This window comes from Podarcis vaucheri (assembly GCF_965113315.1).
Source record: "Podarcis vaucheri genome assembly, chromosome: Z".
Classification (NCBI taxonomy): Eukaryota; Metazoa; Chordata; class Lepidosauria; order Squamata; family Lacertidae; genus Podarcis; species Podarcis vaucheri.
Window position 1 is genome coordinate 17,176,743 of NC_138758.1, and position 8,026 is coordinate 17,184,768.

General features: G+C 45.5%; 1 pseudogene across 1 annotated transcript; it reads right to left on the minus strand.

Annotated features, from left to right (window-relative positions):
- Positions 1 to 2,186: 2,186 nt before the first annotated feature.
- LOC309524021 (large ribosomal subunit protein eL43 pseudogene) lies at positions 2,187 to 2,568 on the minus strand (annotated as a pseudogene). Its single transcript has one exon. The product of its transcript is annotated as a large ribosomal subunit protein eL43 pseudogene (transcript).
- Between the last annotated feature and the right edge of the window lie 5,458 nt (positions 2,569 to 8,026).

Consider the following 8,026-nt stretch of genomic DNA (forward strand, 5'->3'; position numbering starts at 1 on the left):
CTTTCTTGGCTGATGTAATTTTTTTCCTTCACTTGTGTCCTTTGCGAGGAGATAGCCAAGTTTTTAGTACAGTGGCTTGACTGGCTGTTGCCTTGGTAACACAGCACCAGCAAAATATGTCCCCTGTCCACAGAGAGAAAATGTGGAACAGATCTAGATATAGATATAGATACAGATATAGATATAGAAACAAATTAGTCCTTAAAGGTATCCTCAACTTGAAACCCATCAGGCTGCCTTTTAATAGCTGGGCTTGAGGAACAATAGAATGTGAGACATGTTTTACATATGCTGCTTTGTAAGGATATTCTCGAAGGTTTGATACAGAAACTTTGGTTCAATAGTAAACATTATTTGCCATGTGCTCTTGTTTCTCATCTTAGAACAAAACATTTTCATTTTTGCTAGCTAGAAGGTCAGATTTTAATGCCACTTCTAGTCTGTGGCTATTTTACCAAAGGGATTCAACTGTGTAATTAAAGTAGATTTGTCACTCTTGTGCAGCTACAAGGGGAGGCAATCAGGAATGGGACCACAACGACACATGAGCAGTGAGGCTTAACTCTTCCCCATCAGTGCCACAGTCCCAATGTCCATTTATGAACTTAGCTTAGGAATTTTTAAGAACATAATAAGAGCCCCCTGGGTTATGCCACTGGCCCATCTAGTCCAGCACTTTCCCCCCCACAGTGATTAACCAGATGCCCATGGGAAACCTGCAGACAGAATCTGGGAGCAGCATTACTCTCCCTATTTATGTTCCCAGCAACTGGTATTCAGAGGCATTCTGGCTCTGTCTGGCAGAACATAGCTATCATGGCTAGCAGCCACTTTTAGCCTCATCCTCCATGAAGGATTCCAAGTTGGCAGCCATCACTACCTCATAGGGGACCAAATTCCATATTTTATGTGTTGTGTGAAGAAGTACTTTCTTTTGCCTTTCTTGAACCTGCCAAAATTTAAAGGTCCGTATAGTAAAAGCTATGGTTTTCCCGGTAGTGATGTATGGAAGTGAGAGCTGGACCATAAAGAAGGCTGATCGCCGAAGAATTGATGCTTTTGAATTATGGTGCTGGAGGAGACTCTAGAGAGTCCCATGGACTGCAAGAAGATCCAACCTCTCCATTCTGAAGGAAATCAGCCCTGAGTGCTCACTGGAAGGACAGATCCTGAAGCTGAGGCTCCAAGACTTTGGCCACCTCATGAGAAGAGAAGACTCCCTGGAAAAGACCCTGATGTTGGGAAAGATGGAGGGCACAAGGAGAAGGGGACGACAGAGGACGAGATGGTTGGACAGTGTTCTTGAAGCTACCAGCATGAGTCTGACCAAACTGCGGGAGGCAGTGGAAGACAGGAGTGCCTGGCGTGCTCTGGTCCATGGGGTCACGAAGAGTCGGACATGACTAAACGACTAAACAACAACAACAACAGATGGCCCTGAGTTCTTGTATTATGAGATAGGGACAGTTAGCTCAGTTGGTTTGAGTGTAGATAATGCCAAGGATGAATAATTGATCCCTATATGGGTCACCTTCATATTCCTACATTGCAGGAGGCTGGACTAGAAGACCCTCGGGGTCCCTTCCAATGCTACAATTCTATGATTCCAATGAGGAATTCTTTTCTCTTTTCAGTTTCTTCAGACCATTCTGAATTGTGTATGCCTCTGTCTGTTCTTACTCCTCTTTTCTCTAAACTGAAATGCCAAATATTATTCTAGATAACTTTTGCTCTAGAAAACTTTTATCAGGATCAAGTGGAGGTGGAAGAAAAGGTTAAGCTTGCTTTTAACATGCTATGGTCCAATCCACTTTGCAGCTGCTGTTTTAATTTAAATACACATTGCATACAACCACACATTTAACTCTAGTTTAGCCCTGACACTCCTAGCTAAGATACAGGGGAAGCGCTTGAATGCTTCCCTGATTTTTAATATTTTTTAAAAAACTGAAAAGCAGCCAGGGAAGGCTGCCAGTTTCTGCACAGGAACAGCTGTGGGAAGGGGTTTCCAAACCGTTTCCGTCTTACTGTTGTCTGCTCAAAAGCAGCCACCTACATAGCTTTGACATTTATGGGGGCAGAGGGAGAGCAGATATGGGTCAGTAGTGCTGCAATCAGGCAACTTTAGACTTTTGCAGCACAATACAAACTCAAGAGCCAGGAGGAAGAGGTAGCTTTGGTGGCTCTTTTTTAAAAAATGTTCACAACCACCTTTAATTGACAATAAGGACATGAACTGTGGAGGAAGAGCAACAGTGGAACAAAAATATGTTTCTACCGGTCTTTTAACTCCTTCAGTCTTCTGATGGCAGATTTCACCGTCACCGCTGAAGTGGTGTTGTATGTCCAGGCGCCACCAGCTACTGTTTTCATACAAGAGCCACAGTGCCAGATACCCACAGCTTTCCTCTTCATTTTGGTCCTGCCACAGAAAGAGCAAGTATATTTAGCATGCAGGCTAATTTCAATCTTCTTCATAATTTTTCTCAGGGAAGCTCCCTATCGGGTACCATACTTACCCACAATCCCAACCTTCTTGGTTCGTTTGGCCATCTTGTTACTGCCGCAGGCTGCAGGGAGAGAGCGCTTCAGTGGCTCTTGAGTTTTCCTGGTAGAGCCAGGGCTCAGATGGGGCTAAAGGTAAAGGTAAAGGGACCCCTGATCATTAGGTCCAGTTGTGGCCAACTCGGGGGTTGCAGTGCTCATTTCACTTTATTGGCTGAGGGAGCCGGCGTACAGATTCCGGGTCATGTGGCCAGCATGACTAAGCCGCTTCTGGCGAACCAGAGCAGCGCACAGAAACGCTGTTTACCTTCCCGCCGGAGTGGTACCTATTTATCTACTTGCATTTGGAGGTGCTTTCGAACTGCTAGGTTGGCAGGAGCAGGGACCGAGTAAAAGGAGCTCACTCCTTCGCGGGGATTCGAACCGCCAACCTTCTGATCGGCAAGTCCTAGGCTCTGTGGTTTAACCCACAGCACGACCAGCGTCCCTTCAGATGGGGCTATGCCAGCATAAATCTCTCTGCTTAGCAAGAGCTGGAGAAATCCAGGGGTGACTCCCTCACTTCTTCTCAGATGTGTGACATACATTACATAACACATGTTGGCATACCTAAGTTCAAAAAATGAGCATGTTGGGAGCAGGAGTGGAGTAAGCACAGACCTAAAACACCTATTCTAAACCCTGTTCAGCTCAGTCATGTCTCAGGCCCACACTGCATGCTTAGCTAGCAGTAGCCCCTTCCAGAGGCTCCTGAACAGAGTTTGGAATAGGGATAACTTACACCACGCTAAGTTACATCAGCTTCTTATAGCTAGGACTGCTGAGTGGGGCCCTAGACGTCTGTCCAAAGTACTGTATCCCATGGGCATCTGGTTGGCAACTGTGAGAGAACAGAGTGCTGGATTAGGTGGGCCCTTGACCAGAACAAGTAGGGCTCTTCTTATGACATTGCTTTTCAGTCCAACCCAAGATCACTAGGGTGTCAGATAATGCTGGGTGTCTGTAAAGGTAAAGGGACCCCTGACCATTAGGTCCAGTCATGGCCAACTCTGGGGTTGCAGCACTCATCTCGCTTTATTGGCCGAGGGAGCCGGCGTACAGCTTCTGGGTCATGTGGCCAGCATGACTAAGCTGCTTCTGGCGAACCAGAGCAGCGCATGGAAACGCCGTTTACCTTCCCACCAAAGCAGTACCTATTTATCTACTTGCACTTTGACGTGCTTTCAAACTGCTAGGTTGGCAAGAGCAGGAACTGAGCAATGGGAGCTCACCCCATCGCGGGGATTCGAACCACCGACCTTCTGATCGGCTAGTCCTAGGCTCTGTGGTTTAACCCACAGTGCCACCCACGTCCATGGATGTCTGTAGCCCAGCTTAATGGGTCAATTGTCCTGATTTGGTATATAGCAGATTAACTCCTGTGTATCATCTGACTTAGTCCTTAATTTGCTACCATTATATTTATTCAAAAATATTTATATACTCTTTTTACATGTTTTTCTTTTTTCAATGCACACACAATAATAATAAACCTAGCATTAACACTGTTAACGTCATTTTACATAATCTTAGGGCACTAATGGTCAATGTAGACTCTCCGCAGACGTGTTTGTGAAATTGGTGGGAGAAATTTGCTATCGACTTCCTTTATGTAGGAAAATAAAGGAGACCAGGTTTCATCAAAGGTGTCTTTCTTTTTAACACTTTTTGCTATGCTTCTAAGCCCAGTTAGTCGCTCGAAAATAGTCATGCCCCAGATATTGTTGAACCATACCTCAAGGAGTAGCTTAGCCTGGGATTTCCAAAAATACTCTATCACTAAATGTGCAGCCATCAGTTAAAAAAAAAAATCTATTATGCAACATCAAATTATAAAGTAGAAAAAAAGACAATAAATCAGTACAATGCCATAAAACAGTACCACATGTACAATCCAATCTGACAGTTCTGTGTATAGTCAACATTGATTTGAATTGGCATTACTAATGCATGGGTAGTTTAAAGAGAGGATTCAGGGTTAAGCTCCCATTACTACCCATGAAAGCATTGGAAGGGGGAAAGCTCAGTGGCAGAGCACTTGCTTTGCACGCAGGAGGTCCCAGGTTCAACCCCAGACATCTCCAGGTAGGGCTGATAATGTTCCCTGCCTGAAACCCTGGAGAGCTGCTGCCAGACAATGTAGACATTACTGAGGTGGATGGACCAGCTGACTTATAAGGCAGCTTCCTAGGTTTCCACGTGCACAGAAAATGTGCCTTTCACACACCTGTCTTTCCTCTGCTTTGCCAACTGGGGTTGGGTAAGAGCAATGTTATTTCTCAGGGCTGCCATTTGATCTCTGCTTTACCATATACCGGTACTCAGTTTGCAGTGCAATCCTCATCACGCCTGCTCAGAAGTCAAGTCCTGTTGCATTCAGTAAGGTTTACTCCCAGGTAAATAGGGTTGGATTTCAGCCACAGCCAGATAATTACAGAGTGCAATTCAGCTACATCAGAAACCAGCAGGAGGCAAATGTAGCGTATTTCATATTTTAGCTGGTATTTCTGAGCCCCATTTATTTCATTTCTCTTTTTTAAAAGAATTGTTTACCGAGCGAAGTCTGTCATTCTCATTTAGTTCCAGTCTAAAGTGGGGGTGGATTCATCAAAACTGGGGGAAAAAACATTTTGGTGAATGGAGCCAGGTGTTGCAATGAAATGAGCAGTTCAACGAAAATTGCTGGTTTGAGACTGTGTTATGAATTCTTTTTAAAAAACATATCTTCACAGTGGCTCTATTCAGGCATTTAGAGCCTTAGTTAAACAAACACACAGCGGGTGGGGAGTGGGCACCAGCATGCTAGCTTTGCAACCTCCCACCTCAGCCCTGCCACCCTCCATGAATTCAAGGGGACTTGTTTGCAGTGAGTAGACAGTCACTACAGATGGACCAACCTGGCAGTTTTGGTATCTCTCTCTGTTTCTTGTTTTTCTAATCTTAAAAGTTCAGTTTTCCACATTTCTGCACCAGGGGCTTTAAAAAAATAAATCCTCATGAAAACTTGCCAGTGTTCTAGTGTGAATTTCTCCTAGTGCTCTTATTTTTTCATTTTCTACCCGATTCACATATTTGCCTTAATATAACATGCAGTTTTGTTATTTTTTCGGTTTTATGCACACTTACCTATAATATGCATTTTTGTACACATGGCTTTGCTGGAGAACTGCACTTCAAAATTCACTGGACTGCAAATCTCACAGAAGAGCACGCCATTCTTCATCCATTGATCTGCTCCATACATTTGTCTTCATGCATTTGGAAATTTAATGCATTTCTCCTTAGTGCGAAGTGAGAACTTAGGGAGGGTCTCTGGTCCCCCATGGCTCAGACACATACCACCTTGAGCTGTGCATTCAATTCTGTGATCACAACTCTGTCTCAAAATCGGCAGGCCCCCATCTTGTTTAACTTTAGATGATTAATGAAGACCTTTTTTAATTTAGCACGCATTTTAAGTAAGTTGTACATTTTTTTTGTTACCTGCTTTGTTGTTGTTGTTTAGTCGTTTAGTTGTGTCCGACTCTTCGTGACCTCCTGGACCACAGCACACCAGGCACTCCTGTCTTCAACTGCCTCCCGCAGTTTGGTCAAACTCATGTTCAGGGCCTTCTTTAGCATATGTGCTGCCAGGGTGCAAAAATCCACCCAGCGCCAAATTTAGTTTAGCCCCCAAAGTTGACCTTTTTTTGGAAAAAGTTGCCAGAGTTGTTTACCTTTATGAAGGGGCAACACTGCGCCCCGAGCACTGTATGACATTGTGGTTTTGGCACGGCGAGCAGCAGGTTCCTTTGCAGACTTAGCCTCTGGCAGCTTGCACTCTGAGCATTGGGTTTTGTTGCTGTTGTCAGTGTTGCCCCTTCATAAAGGTAAACAACTCTGGCAACTTTTTCCAAAAAAAGGTCAACTTTGGGGGCTAAACTGACAACAGCAACAAAACCCAATGCTCAGAGTGCAAGCTGCCAGAGGCTAAGTCTGCAAAGGAACCTGCTGCTCGCCGTGCCAAAACCACAATGTCATACAGTGCTTGGGGCGCAGTGTGCACAGGCCAAAACAAGGTGAATACACCACCCTATAGCTGGCGGGGTGGTGGTGGAGGCAGCACGGAGCCTGTGCTGCCCGCCATTTTGTCACATCCCCCGGCTGGCATCCCATCCACCCAAAGGTTAACCTGGTTTGCCTAAGCTACTAAAACTAAGGCGCTAGGATGGGAAGATGTGGGGCAGGGTGGGAGAGAGATAACACTCCTGCTATCAGTTACGCCCAAGTTTTCTTTGTTGCAGGATATTTGTTGAAGGATCTGTCTGGTTGGATTTTGCAACATTACAAAGCAAGGCCTCTCTCCACCCCACCCCGCTCGCTCCTCACCATTCAATTCACCCTCACCCTGATCTTTCTCCTCTTGCTTTTTCTATATGTCCCCTCTCCTTCTCTCACTCTAACCTGCCACCACCCCACTCTTCCGTCTCTCGCCCCCATCAGCCCCCACCCCTGGAACGCAAGACACTTCCTTGCAATCCACTGAATAACTTAGCCAGAGAGAGAGAGGAGTCAGTTTATTTATTTATATGTCTTTCCCATCCCCCCCGGCACCTGTTTCGTCTGCCTCGTGCTCTCTCTGTGTTTTTTAAGTGTGGGGAGGGAGGGAGAGAGGGGACTCCCTGTCTAAAAAGCACAGTTAGGTGGAAAGAGGTGTATGCATACACAAAATTTGGGGTGGGGGGTATCAGTCTTGTTTCGGAAAAGGCTCCCCCCCATTTTTTGCTCTTTCTGGTGATGGAATAGGGAAGCTGTGGAGGGGCGGGGTGGGCTTGCTGAAGCTGAGCCTTAGCTAGAGGGAGGAGAGAAAGTCAAAAGTCACACTTGCCGCACTCGCTGACACCCAGAGAGAATGCAGGAATCCTGTGGCTCGCTCCCTCGCCCACCTCTGCCTTGCCAAGCCCAGCAATAACTAAATAAAATAAACAGTTCTAATAGACATTGGCAGCCAGTGAGGGGAGCTGCAGTAAATGTGGGATCACAGTTTTGGGTGGTAGCCACATATTTAGTGCAATGCCTATTTTGGCTCTGGTTTTGGCTTGGCCTACCCACAAAGCACGGTGAGATGGTAGACCCATGAAATGGTAGAATGGATTGTACCACTTCAGGCTGGTGACCCAAGTTCCCTGAAAATTGAAAGCTAGCACAATAAAGAGTAGGGTAGGCTAGAAGTTATACCCTTGATGGGTTAGTTCATCCTGGTTTTGGCTCCTGGAAAACTTGCTATCTTCATTGCAGGCCTTTTCCACCTGACCTGGGAGGGCGGGGCCCTGACTGACTCCAGCTACAAAATCTGAAGCTGCTGAACAAACTCTTTGGTTAGGATGTTGGGGCGGGGTGTTGTTTGTTGGGGGGGGGTTGTTGCTGTTGGTTTTCTGTATCTTTATTTTAGGTTTTGTGATTTATGTGAAAATTATTCAGTTTGGTTCTGTTTTTTATGTTT